Source organism: Mustela erminea, chromosome 9 (assembly GCF_009829155.1).
Source record: "Mustela erminea isolate mMusErm1 chromosome 9, mMusErm1.Pri, whole genome shotgun sequence".
Taxonomy (NCBI): Eukaryota; Metazoa; Chordata; class Mammalia; order Carnivora; family Mustelidae; genus Mustela; species Mustela erminea.
This window is the reverse complement of record NC_045622.1, coordinates 90,563,696-90,577,825: the sequence shown is the minus strand read 5'-3', so window position 1 is coordinate 90,577,825 and position 14,130 is coordinate 90,563,696. Positions and strand designations below refer to the sequence as shown.

Below are 14,130 nucleotides of genomic sequence, written 5' to 3'. Positions count from 1 at the left end.
ACTGCCTGCCTCTCTGCCTACTTATGATCTCTCTCTGTCAAAAAAAAAAAAAAAAAAAAAGAACAAAATTGGATAACATACTTCTCAATATCAGAACTTAAAATAAATGTATAGTAATCAATATGGTAATCAAGACAACATGGTGTTTACCTATGGAGAGTCATATAAAGCAAAGGAAGAATTAAAAGTATAAAATAAACTTTTATACTTAAGGTTAATTGATTTTTGACAATGAAGTCATTTTAGTGGGAACAACATACTTTTCAATAAATGGTGCTGAGATTTTGGATATCCTTATACAAAAGGATGAATTTAGACAATTACTTCACACTATTAACAAAAATAAACACAAAATGGATTATATATATAAATGTAAGGATTATCACTCTAAGACTTGTAGAATAAAATATAAGAGGAAATCTTGAGGACCTTGAATTAGGCAGAGTTCTTACATATAATACCCAAAACATGATCAATCCAATTTTGTAATATGAATTTTTGGACTTCATCAACATTAAAAACTTTGATGCTTCAAAAATAATCATTATTTTTTTAAAAAATCCACAGCTTGGAGTAAAATGTATACCATCTCTCTGATAAATAACTTGTATCCTGAATATATAAAATATTCTTACAACTCAATAATAAGACACACAACCCAGTTAAAAATGAGCAAAGAATTGACTAGAAACTTCATCAAACATGTAAGTGGCAAATAAGCACATGAATCAATGCTCAACATTAATAATTAAGGAATGCAGTGAAAATCATAATGAAATGACACTTCACATTCACTGGAATGTTTATAATAAAAAGATAGACAATAACAATTGCTGGTGAGGATGTGGACAAAGTAGAACCAATATACATTGCAGGTGGGAATGTAAAATGATGCAATCACTTTGGAAATCAGTTTGACAGTTTTTCTAAAAGTTAAAAATAAATTTACTCTATGGCCAATAATTCCAATCCTTGGGAATCTACCCAAGAGAAATTAGTGCATGCAAATTCCTGCATGTGAATGCTTACAGCAATGTTATCCAAAATAGTCCCCAAATTATTAAAAATAAAACCAAATATTCATTAAATGGTGGATAGATAAACCTATGCAAAGGAATACTATTCAACAATTAAAAAGTGGAAATATATGCTATCAGATGAGTTAATCTCAAAAAAGTTATGCTAAATGAAAGAAGCCAGACCAAAAGACTACATATTCTATAATTCCAAATATGTGAAATGTTCGGGGGAAAAACATCTATACTCCCTGAAAGTAGATCAGTAGTTGCCTGGAGCTGGTGTGGGAGTGGAGATTGACTGCAAATGGACACAAGAAAATGATGGAACCGTTCTAAACATGGCTTGTAGTCTATGTATTTACTAGTAATCATTGAGTGCACACTTGAAAGAGAAAGACAACTGTAACATTAGAGAAGAACTTAAAGTTATCTCATCTAATCTCTTGTTTGTATTTATTTATTTATTTGACAGAGAGAGAGAGATCACAAGTAGGCAGAGAGAGGGAGAAGCAGGCTCCCCGCTGAGCAGAGAGCCCAATGCGGGGCTCGATCCCAGGACCCTGGGATCATGACATGAGCCGAAGGCAGAGGCTTAACCCACTGAGCCACCCAGGCACCCCCAATCTCTTGTTTTTAAATCATATTTCAGATTGATATAAATCAGTGATTATTGTAAGCTTTCTATATGATGTGAATTATGAATTTAAGTTAAGTTCTCAATGTATACTTAAATCTCAACCACAGAAAGGGTAAATAATGTGCCTAATGTAATACAGTCAGTAAATGGTGAAGATAATATATCAACCTAGATTTTTGTAGCTCAAAAGTCTGTGTGTACACATTTTCAATTATGTTTCCCAGTATATGATATACACTTTATAGTAGTGCCGTACATCTGAAATACTACTCAATTTTAATGATTACAGTTTATTTTCCTTTGACCTGGTTGTGTTTTCTAAGACTTTTGGATAGCTAGGGAGAAAGATTTATTTCCTTAAATCAAACTATGTATATGACATTTGTTAAAAAATCCAGTTCATAGAATGCCAATGGACAGATGCCAAGAGGGAGTAAGATAAAAAAAAAAATGAACAGCAGATTCAGATTTGGAGTCAGAAATGATAAGATTATACACTCAGATGCCCCAGTTTCTAGCATTGTGAATTTAGAGACTTGTTAATTAAGTTCTCCAAATTTATTTTTTAATTAGATAAATAACACCTCTTTTCATGTGTCTGTGGCCATCTGTATGTCTTCTTTGGAGAAATAGCTGTTCATGTCTTCCACCCATTTTTTTTTTTTTAAGATTTTATTTATTTGAAAGAGATCACAAGTAGGCAGAGAGGTAGGTAGAAAGAGAGAGGAAGGGAAGCAGTCTCCCCGCTGAGTGGAGAGCCCGATGCAGGGCTCGATCCCAGGACCCTAAGATCATGACCTAGCCGAAGGCAGAGGCTTTAATCCACTGAGCCACCCAGGCACCCCTTCCACCCATTTTTTAAATTGGACTATTTTATTCTGGTGTTGAGTTACAGAAGTTCTTTATATATTTTGGATACTAACCCGTTTTTGGCTATGTCAGTTGCTTATTTCTTCTCCTGTTCAGTAGGTTGTCTTTTAGTTTTGTTGGTTTACTTTGTTGTGCCAAAGCTTTTTATTTTGGTATAATCCCAATAGTTTATTTTCCTTTTTTTTTCCCTCTAACCTCAGGAGACATATCAAAAAAGATGTTGCTACAACAAAGATTACTGCCTGTACTCTCTTCTAGGATTTTCATGGTTTAAGCTTTCACATTAAGTGCTTAATCTATTTTGAGTTTATTTTTGTGTAAGAAAGTGGTCCAGTTTCATTTTTTTTTTTTTTGCATGCAGCTGTCCAGTTTTCCCAACACCATTTGTTGAAAAGACTCTTTTTCCCATTGTATAATCCTTCCTCCTCTGTAAAAGAATATGAAAACACTAATTCAAAGGAATACATGCACTCCTAAGTTTATTGCAAAATTATTTACAAAAGTTGAACTATGGAAACAGTCCAAGTGTCTGTAGATAAATGAATGGATGAATGGATAAAGTTATGATGTGTACACACACACACATACACATACACACAGACACCATGAAATATTACTGAGTCATAAAAAAGAATGAAATCTTGTCATTTGCAAAAACATGGATAGATCAAAAGAATATAACGTTAAGGGAAATATCAGAGAAAGACAAATACAATATTATTTTACTCCTATGTGGAATTTAAGAAACAGAACAAATGAACACAGTAAAAAAAAGAGATAAATCAAAAAATAGACTCTTAACTATAGAGAACAAGCAGATGGTTGCCAGAGGGGAGGTGTGTGGTAGATGGATGAATGAGATTAAAGTACATTTACTGTGATGAGAACTGAGTAATATATGGAAGTGTTGAATCACTATATTATACACCTGAAACTAATAGAAACACTGTATGTTAACCACACTGGAATTAAAAAACAAACAAAAACAAAACAAAAAGCCCAAAACCCAACAGAAACAAACAAAAAAACTTGAATTGAAACAAGAAAAAGATAAAAATAACATTTCACTTGGAATTTATAAGAATCAGTCATATGAAAGTGATAAGAACAGTCTCTATGAGCACCTCCTAATACTGAGTCTGTTTTCTTTCTTATTGAGCTTGTGAAAAAATTGTAGTCCTCACATAACTTCAAATAAGAACTTGCTTTAGTTGTGAACTTGTAAGACTGGTTTCTCTTTAAATATAAGCAAACTTCTTTTTGCATACTCTTATATTTTATGTTCAATTATTATCATGGATTCAATAAGCTTACTTGTATTCCAGATGGTTCTCCATTGTATAAAAAATTATTACTAATTGGATAACCCATAGTCTAACAAAGAAAATGTATTAATTTTCTTCTCCTCCCTTGACAATTCAAGAATCTGATACATTTTCAAGAAACTTTAAGGAAAATGTCAGTTAACATGAAATTCTAATTTTTACCAGTCGTTTATTGGCTCTACTCACCCATACATAAAGATAAAAATCCTAGTGCATACTCACAATGGATTGAAAAGCTTTTCAGATTGTTTAAACCTACCACTTTAACTCCATCTTTTAAAGTACATTGCTAAGTTCCTCCTTTCTCTTATTGCATTTTCTTTCCACTTTCTTATAAACGTGAGTCTCTTTATCAGGGTGTTTGCCTAGTGTTTCCTTTTCATATTTTTGAACAATGTCTGTTGAAGAGTAAGTATTTTGTTTGTTTTTTTGCTTTTAAGTAAGCTCTACATCCAATGCAGGACTTGAACTCATGACCCCAAGATCCAGAGCTGCATGCTTTACCAACTGAGCCAGCCAGGCACTTTCTAATATCAAATTCTTTTCTTATTAGTACCTTTTTATCAGAGAGTACCTGAATATTTTCACAAAGAATCTGTTACTTTTCTCTTCCCTATATTTCAGGTCAGTTTGTTCTTTATTCCTGTAGCTTTTCATTCCACAGTTTCTTTCCCTACAATTGATTGGGTGTTCTAATTCCTGACCTGTCTTGTTCTGACTCTCTTGTTCTAACAGCTGTTTTTTTCTCACTCATTTGCACTTGTCCTCTTCCCTCGTCTTCCTGTTTGCCTCATAGAGCCCTCCTATTTCACACTCTTATACCCTCAAGTATGTTATACTTGGCATAAAGTAGACCATTTTCATCTTGAGACTGCCATACTACATTGATTCTCCAGGGGACAGTCTAAACTTCAGTCTGACATTCAGTAAGCTATTGTTGTACTCTGAAATGAACTACTCTTCTTTACCACTATTATCCCCTTACTCCAGGCAAATGTATATGTGTGTGTGTGTGTGTGTGTGTGTGTGTGTGTGTGTGTGTGTATATATATACACAAATATATATATATACATATAAATATATATATACATGTAAATATACATACACCTGTGTGTGTGTGTACTAGAGTCCTCTCATCTCCTGACTATTCCCATGTATCCTTGTTGTGTTAGCTTCTATTGATGTAGCAAAAAATTACTACAAACTCAGCAACTTCAGATAATACATTTATTATCTCATGTTTTCCATGTCAGGGGTCTGGGCACAGCTATCTGGATCCTCTGTTAAGATCTCACAGGGTGAATCAAGGTGTTGGCTGAGCTGAGATCCTCATCTGAGGGTCTGGATCCTCTTCTAGTCATACTGGTTATTGAAAGATGAAATTCCCCTGCAGGTATATGGCTATTTTCTTGCTGGCTGCTAGCAGGGGACTGCTCTGAGCTTCTAGATGTTGTCCTTCAGAAGTTCACAACATAACTGTGTTGTTCCTTAAAGACAGCAGGAGTACATCTTTCTGACTTCTGCCCTCAGCAAAATAAAATTATGCATGTAAAGGGCTTACTTGATTGGGTCAGGCCCACTCAGATAATCTCTAGTAGTTTAAAGTCATTTTTGAGGGACTTCAATTACATCTGCAAAATCTTTTCATAGCAAGTACCTTGACTAGTATTAGCTTCAACAGAGAATGGATAGCTAAGGGGTTATCTTTAGAACCCTGCTTTCCATACCTCTCATCACCCGTTCAACTTCTGTACAACCCTCAAGGTTAATCTCAAACCTTATCTACCCTTTGTTTCTCTCTCCAAATTCCTTATTTCTATTATAAACTTCTAGGCCACACAGAGGTTTTATTTACTTATGTTTATGTTCGTCATATAGAATTTTGTTCTGAAAATGTGTTTTGTTTGAAAATGTGTGACTCATCCAATTACCCAAACACAACTGCAAATAGACACACATAGACATATATACTCTCCCAATTTTGATTTTAATATGCTTGAAGGTACAAGATAATCTTTAAAATCTCTTTTGCATAAAACATATTCCTTGACTACGATACACCAAACACTCCAACAAGAAAAACTCAGTGTTTAAACTAGTCGTAGACTTTACAGGGTTCTATGCTAACCTTTTCTGGAGTTGGTAGAGAATCTCTGTACTACTGTTTAGGTTGAAAGCTCATTGTAATTTTCTCTAATTCTCAAACAGCAGAACTTGGAGCCAGCACTGTAGGATACTAATGAAGCCCAATTGTGAATTAAATTGGATTGAAGACAAGCAGGCAACACTTTCCAATGGTCTTTCTCCAAATATTACCATAGGATTTTAGTCTGAATCACTAAGCACTTTAGTTGATAAGCACACATTCAGAAGATACCCATTTAGGAAATTATCTTCTGAAGAGAATGAGAGATCTTGTGTTTATTTTTTACTAATTCTTGAACCAAGACTTGTGGCTTATGTACTTACAAATTATTTCTTCACTTTATAAGGGGGTAAGGGAGATTAGGATGAGGAACTTTTTAATAGAGAATTTTTTTGTAATTGGCTGTGTCAAAATCCGCAGGCTTTATGTTATGCCCGTATTAATAGAATATTGAAGCAGAAATGAATTTACTCTCAGTGTGAAAGCAAACATACTTTCTAACATTCTTCTTAGATTGCATGATAACAAAAACTATTATACATGTGTATTGTTAAATATATGCACATATAAATTTTATACATGTATATTATTAAACATATGCACATATAAATTTCAAAATTTTCACATGTATATTTTGTACATGTGTACTGTTAAACATATGCACATATAATTTTTCAAATGTTCAATGTTAAAATTTTTCTTTTTTGAGAAGAATAAATTAGTACATCTCTGGTTATGATGGAATAATTCCTGGCATTGCTGTGATTAAACTAGGTACATTAATGTAAGCAGTGATGAATTGAAAGCACAGTAGAATTCTTGGTAGGTGTGAACTGATGAGTAATCTTAATTAGAGGTAAAATGTGCCCATTATTTTTGTGCTATAAATGAATTTTCATATTATGAATTACAGAGACAAAGACAATGTGATGCACAGTGACACATTAGTCAAAGACCAAGTGCAAGTGAAGTAGGTACAGTTACTTCTTTTGGAAAAGAAGAAGAAAAAGACAAAATTTATTCTGCATCTGATTACCTCAATTTACCTAAATTGAATGTTTCCCACGTTTGTTAATTGGTGATGTCTTATTCTATCGTTCATGACCTGGATTTACAGTATACTTTGGCTACAGCTAAAATTCAGTTATAAATTGGTATTTAATTTGATATCCAATTTAATCTAAAATATTGGTAAACTGCCTATTCTATCCTCATCACAGAACAAAGGAAAATCAGGAAAAATGTACATCAATTAGTTTCCCCTGCAATGAATATTGCATATTAACCAATTATTAGAAAATAATCTCACCTTTTTTTAAACTTTTTTTTAAAATTTAATTTCTTTTCAGTGTAACAGAATTCATTGTTTATGCGCCACACCCAGTGCTCCGTGCAATATGTACCCTCCATAATACCCACCACTAGGCTACACCAACCTCCCACCCTCCACCCCTTCAAAACCCTCAGATTGTTTTTCAGAGTCCATATATGGTCTCTCATGGTTCATCTCTCCCTCCAATTTCCCTCAACTCCCTTCTCCTCTCCATCTCCCCATGTCCTCCATATTATTTCTTATGCTCCACAAATAAGTAAAACCATTTGATAATTGACTCTCTCTGCTTGACTAATATCACTCAGCATAATCTCTTCCAGTCCTGTCCATGTTGATACAAAAGTTGGGTATTCATGCTCTCACCATTTTTTAAAAGATTTTATTTATTTATTTGACAGAGAGAGATCACAAGTACGTAGAGAGAGAGAGAGGAGGAGGAAGTAGGCTCCCTACTGAGCAGAGAGCCTGATTCAGGACTCGATCCCAGGACCCTGAGATCATGACCTGAGCTGAAGGCAGAGGCTTAACCCACTGAGCCACCCAGGTGCCCCAATCTCACCATTTCTTGAGGTAAAGAACTTAGTAGTTTGAATTAATAGAGGTGGAGGTAGGAAGATCAGTAATAATAATTTGTTATATTATAAATGATAGCATCATTAACTGTATTTTTATTTTATTTTGTTTGGCATAAAGTACCATCTGACAACTGACTGAGTAAATCATCTAATGACACTAGTCAAGGGAAAATAACCTTATGGGGTAGCCTGTCCTTTGAACTGAGCATCCTGTAGAAAGAGTATACTCACCATATTCTTCATATTGATATAAGTTTGGAATACATGATAAAGGTAAAAGTTTTGTTTCAAAGGTATTACTTTAATTAACTTATGTAATATTTCCACAGCTCCAACAAAGCTTGACAAAGAGGAAAATAAAGTTCAGTTAAGAACCTGAGACTTCAAATATCAAATACCAAGTAGGTAATAAAACACTATTTCCAAAGAGCTTGTGGTTTTCAACATATCTTAAAGAGATGTTCTTAAATACCCTGGTGAAAAACTACAGAGATGCTTGGTTTTCTTTTTTGTGCTCTTGGTAAACCAAGAGAAAATAGAATAGTACTTTTTAATCCAAGGATTTTGTTTTCTTTGCTTTTTTCCCTAGCCAAACTGTATCCAGAGTTATTAAAGATACTTTTCATAAACAGCCATGGTAGTTCAGGCAGGATACCAGGAAACAATCATTAACCGTATAAAACTTCCAAAGTCCATACTTCAGTGGACTACTAAAATCAGATAGCCACTATAAATCCTAGTGAAGTCTACATGTTGTGTTATGAATACGGAAATTTTGGAGTGAGGATTGACATTTCATGCTTAGAATATTGTTCAACAACTTTTCGTAAGTTGACTCTGACTTAACGGCAGCATTAGCAATCTGAAGACCCACAAGCTAAAAAGGGAGTCTTAGAAGGCATCAGGCTCAATGGTAGTTTGCTTGATATACTGGGAACCATTTTGGGGGGTCAGGTTCCAACAAGCATCTGGGTTAAAGGGAGTCAAGTCTATGCTGAAGACAGAGAGGGAAAAGAAGACATTAAAAAAAAAAAAAAAAAAGAAGAAGAATTTTCCCTTTTCCACACCACAAGGAATTTGTTCCAAGGTGGCTAATGCCTGTCAACATCAAGAGGAATTTTCTCAAAACTAGAAGGGGTAACTGTTTTCCCCCACATCAGTTCAGTTGTGAGATATTCTATTAGTGATATATGCCCTTCCCCTCCAAATAACAATAAATTGTTCTGTATACCAACAACATAGCTTTAAAAAAAAAAGTAAAGCTGGGGTACCTGGGTGGCTCAGTTGGTTAAGTCTTTGCCTTCAGGTCATGATCTCGGGGTCCTGGCATCGAGCCCCGCATTGGGCTCTCTGCTCGGTGGGGAGCCTGCTTTCTCCTCTCTCTGCCTGCCTCTCTGCCTACTTGTGATCTCTGTCTGTCAAATAAATAAATAAAATCTTAAAAAAAAAAAGTAAAGCAAAATTCTGCATTTTCAAAAACTTGATAAAAAATAGTATTTCAAACTGTACAGTCACAAGAAGTACACAGTTATCAAAAATGCACACACTTCATGTGGCTTCTTCAGCACCTTCAGTTTTCTGTGTCTAGTGTGTTTTGGCATCTCCACTTTTTGTAGGGTCATTCCCATCCTTGTCAGCACCATGTTTCCTCTTTTTCCCTTTAGGTATCTTCTCTCTCTTCTTTGCAGAGGTTTTTTAGTCTTGTGCTCTGGCTTTGAAGATCTTACCTGTGATTCATCCTTCACCTTGGCTTTATCTCCTTTAGCATCCCCTTTAGCCTTTCTCTTTGGCATAGTGGCATTGGAGAGACATAGGCTCTGGATGTAGGGATGCAGTGGAGGTGGGCTCTAGTGGGCCCGGGGGTCTTTTCTGGTTCTGCTTTATACTGTTCCTCAGGATGCTTGTCTCCTTTTGATACCTAGGTTAAATTTAAGATGCTTGAAACACCCTTTGAGATTGGCATCTGGAAGCACTGGTAATCACATACTAGGGGAGACAACTCATATAAATTTACATTGTCAGGGCACTTGGGTGACCCAGTAAGTTAAGTATCTGACTCTGGGTTTCAGCTCAGGTCCTGATCTCATGGATCAAGGATTGGTGGCCTCCACGCTTCAGTAGGGAGTCTGCTTGGAAGATTCTTCCCCCCCACCATTCTCTCTCTTTCTCTCAAATAAATAAGTAAATCTTTAAGAAAGAAAGAATTTACAGTGTACACACTTTAATCAGTCTGTACCTACCATGGCATGCCATCTTCTAATAACTAACTATAATTGGGTCTCCTACTAGGAAAAATAGACTTTTCTTAGACTGTGAAGATATTTCTGAAGATTTTTTTGAAAATACACATGAGAGAAAAAAAGTCTGGTTATATAATTATGAATGAAAATTAGAGAAATTATTTTCAGTGTGATCTTTAGAGTCAGTGGCTCTCCTGAGATAATAGTGAGTTTGTCCTTTTTTTTTGGACCAAATTCGGTAGCTTTATATCACTACAGTATACTTCAAGGTTGTCCAGAATGGGAGATTTTACATAATATGTTACATGTCTCAGTTTTTGCCAAGGGGCTATAAAAAGCTCAGGTGCCATAGTCTGATAGACTTTCCAGAGGTAGAGATGGACATTTTGCTTCTAATCATATGCTAATTTATTTTCATGTGGGTTATTACTTTGAGAATTTCTCAATGCATTCTTGAAGCATTTTCCTTAGGAAGTAAATCTATCTAATTTTTACTGTATTTAGCATTCAAAAATGTTTGTCCTTTCTAGTTTTGTTTAAACAGAGACACGAGTAAATTACAGATAAAGAACTATTTCTAGATTAAGAACATTACTTATATAATATCATTGTTCAGTCAATTCTTTTCTCACAGTATTAGACATATTAACAGAATAAAAAATCAGAATATAAATAGAAAATAAGTGATGTTCATAATAACAATCATCTGAAAACATAAAATGGAGCAGAGTACGGAATTTGAAATAACCAAGATATTTAAATTTCTTGCATGAGCTTATGAAAATTTATGAAATTTTTGGCCTCAATTTCGTTCTTAAAATAGAATTAATAAAATTTATGTTACCTTGTTGTAGAGAATAGGTGAAAAAATAAGGGAACATATACATTTTTGAACATATGTATATTTTTATTTATTTTGTACAGTAGATAGCACTTTAGTAGGTATTCAAGAAATGGTATATTAATTTTGTTGGTATTAGAACACACTATAGTTTACAAATATTGTTTTTGTATGGAGTGATATTTTCTTGCTACTTTCCCTTTTTTACATATAAGAACCTGAAAGTCTGAGAGGCTAGATGATTTTCTCCAGCTTTTACATGTAGAAACTTTCTAAGTGATGGCTTCATACTTATTCCACAAATATTCTGATGTTTCACATTATCTAATTTAATCATTGAAACAACAAAAAAACCTGAAGCACAGAGAGTTTAAATCATTTTCCAGGGATCACATAGCTAAAGTGTGAGAAATTAGGAGACAAGACCCCTATAGCTGCCAGATAGATCTCAATCTCCTAATACTAGAGTGGTCTGAACCTCAATGAGGCCAAGGAGATCATGCTACATTTCCAATCTAATCTCCATTCTCCCCTTCACTGTTTTTTTTTTTTTTTTTTTTTTTTTTTTTTGTAATCTTCTAGCTATACAAACCACTTACTGTTCCCCAAACACACCATCTACTTTCCAACATGTTTTACTCACACCCTGAATTTTTATTCCTGCTTTTGTTTACTAATTATATTCCCAGTGTTCTTCCAAGTTTTGTGTACACTGACCTCTCCTTTGAATTCCTTCAGTGAACTACAGGCAAAATCACATCATCTTTGTGTTTCCACAGCTTCTTATACAAAAGTTTCTGAAAACATTTATAACCCTTTCTAAGCCAAAAATAAAATATCCAACCACATTTTTATTTTTATTTTTATTTTATTTTTTAAGATTTTATTTATTTATTTGACACAGTGAGAGATCACAATAGGTAGAGAGGCAGGCGGGGGTGGGTGTGGGGAGTAGGCTCTCCACTGAGCAGAGAGCCCAATTTGGGGCTCGATCCTAGGACCCTGAGATCATGACCTGAGCCGAAGGCAGAGGCTTTAACCCACTGAGCCACCCAGGCGCCCCTCCAACCACATTTTTAGAACTATGTCTGATCTAAGCATTTTACATGTTTATGCATTTAAGTATCACAAAAATTTAATGGGTTGTTACTATCATCATCCTACTTTCACAGACACTCAGTGAGGTAAACTTCCTAAGTTCACCCAGCTCAGCCTTCATAAGCTTCCTTTTTTCACATTACATCTTTTTCTACTCATTCACATTCACATTTCCATGTATTCTATATTTCTAGTTTCTCACTTGTAGATAGCAGACAGTTAGCTTTTGCTTATGAATCCATTCTGGACATCTCTGTCTCTTAGTTGGGATTTTCATAACAAATGTGACCTTACTGGAGTGATGGTTGTTTATGGAACAAACTGCCAAGTGAACACAGAAACTAGAGAGGAGGGAAGTCATCTCAGGGGAAACAGTATTTGGTTTCACCCTTGAAGAGCAAAGGAAGAAGGTTGGCCATGCATGATGACAATAGCATCACTGACAGAGGAAAGAGCATGTGCAAAGTCACAAAATCCCCAAGGCAGTGTAGTATAAGATGTTTGGCCCATGTATCTTTTTTATATGCTTCTCCATTGGAGCACTTGATGCCTTCTACTGGAGGATTGAGTTTTGCTGTCACATTTATACCAGATGAACCCCTTGTACTTTACATCTCCTGGCAGAACCCTGACTAACTGGGCCAGGTTTGGATGTGTTAGTTAGATTCCCCAGATCTGCTTTTTGAGGATTAGAACTAGGAAACATGGACACTCATATTGCAAACTGGTGACACAACAAAAAACATATCTGGTGAGGGGGAAAAAGAACTAAAGGTTTATGTAGTAGTTTTGTCTTCATTTACAGAGAATAGTATATTCCTTTCAACATCATTTCCATTTAGTAGCATGGCACTATTTATTCTGGCCATATAGATCTCCTAGACTTACTGCACTGATGTTTTCAAGATTCCCATGGTGCCTTTTTTGGGTAGCCTAGGAGAAAGAGTAGCAAAAATGACAGCCTATACAATCATGGCAAAGATCGTGTGAGTGAATAAAAAAGAGAAATCAACTCAGTTCTTTCCATTTTATTTGCACTATTTCAGTGTCATGTCATGAATATTTAATGATGCCTCACCGATGTAGAGAAATAGCAGGGTGATATGAACTAAAATGAGAATGGATACTAACATGATGAGAGATGGTTATGTTTTTATGTGTTCTATAAAGTCCCATATACAGTTACGGAATTCTATAAATAATGCCAATACTAGCTTAATACATTCAGTACCTGATGTTCCATTTGAGACTCAGATTGACCATGTTTTCATATTAAAGAAACATAATACTAATCCAAAACAATTTGAAGGAATGGAAAACACTACAAATCAAAGTTGTGAAGAAATGATAGACCATTTTCTTTATGTTAAAAAAAAAAGAGTAAAAAGTGTTGATTATGGCAGAGACTTGAATGGACCATAATGAATCCCAGTGGCTGAAAGCAGATTCAAAATAAATGGAGATAATTAACAGATTGGAGATCTGCAAACAACAGGTAATTGGATTATCAATGGATAATTTGTTTCCATGGACATTTTTACTATCTGCACATCTGCAATATTTCATTCTTGTCATTTTGTTCTCTGAAAGAATGTCCTGAAAACTCAGTTAATCCCCTGTATGATCTCTGTAATTAAGTTATTTTGAAGAGATGGGTACTGCATTTTTATCCTCAAACAACATCCAAATCCCTCATTTTAATTACAAATGACACTTTATTTCCGCTGCTTTCTACTGACCCTTTGAAAAGAGTAAAGTTTTTTCATTGTCTAGGGAGCACAAACCCAAGTTTAATAACTTTAATCTTTTAAAATATTGATTGTTAATCTGAGTCTTTTTGCTAGTCATAACAATTCAACATTTCAAGTTTCAAATATCTTTCACCAAATTTCTAACTTGGTTGTAAATTTGAAAGTTTGAATTGTGCAGTGAGCCTCCACATTACCTGTTTTGCTGATTATAGTCATGTCAAGGCAATGGCAGTCAATTTTCTCTTTCTTTAGAGAATATTGAAAACCACTTCCCTGTGTTTGTGGGAAGAGAAG

General features: G+C 34.7%; 1 pseudogene; it reads right to left on the bottom strand.

Moving 5' to 3' along the window:
* Nucleotides 1-9,454: 9,454 nt before the first annotated feature.
* Nucleotides 9,455-9,699, bottom strand: LOC116599857 (annotated as a pseudogene).
* Between the last annotated feature and the right edge of the window lie 4,431 nt (nt 9,700-14,130).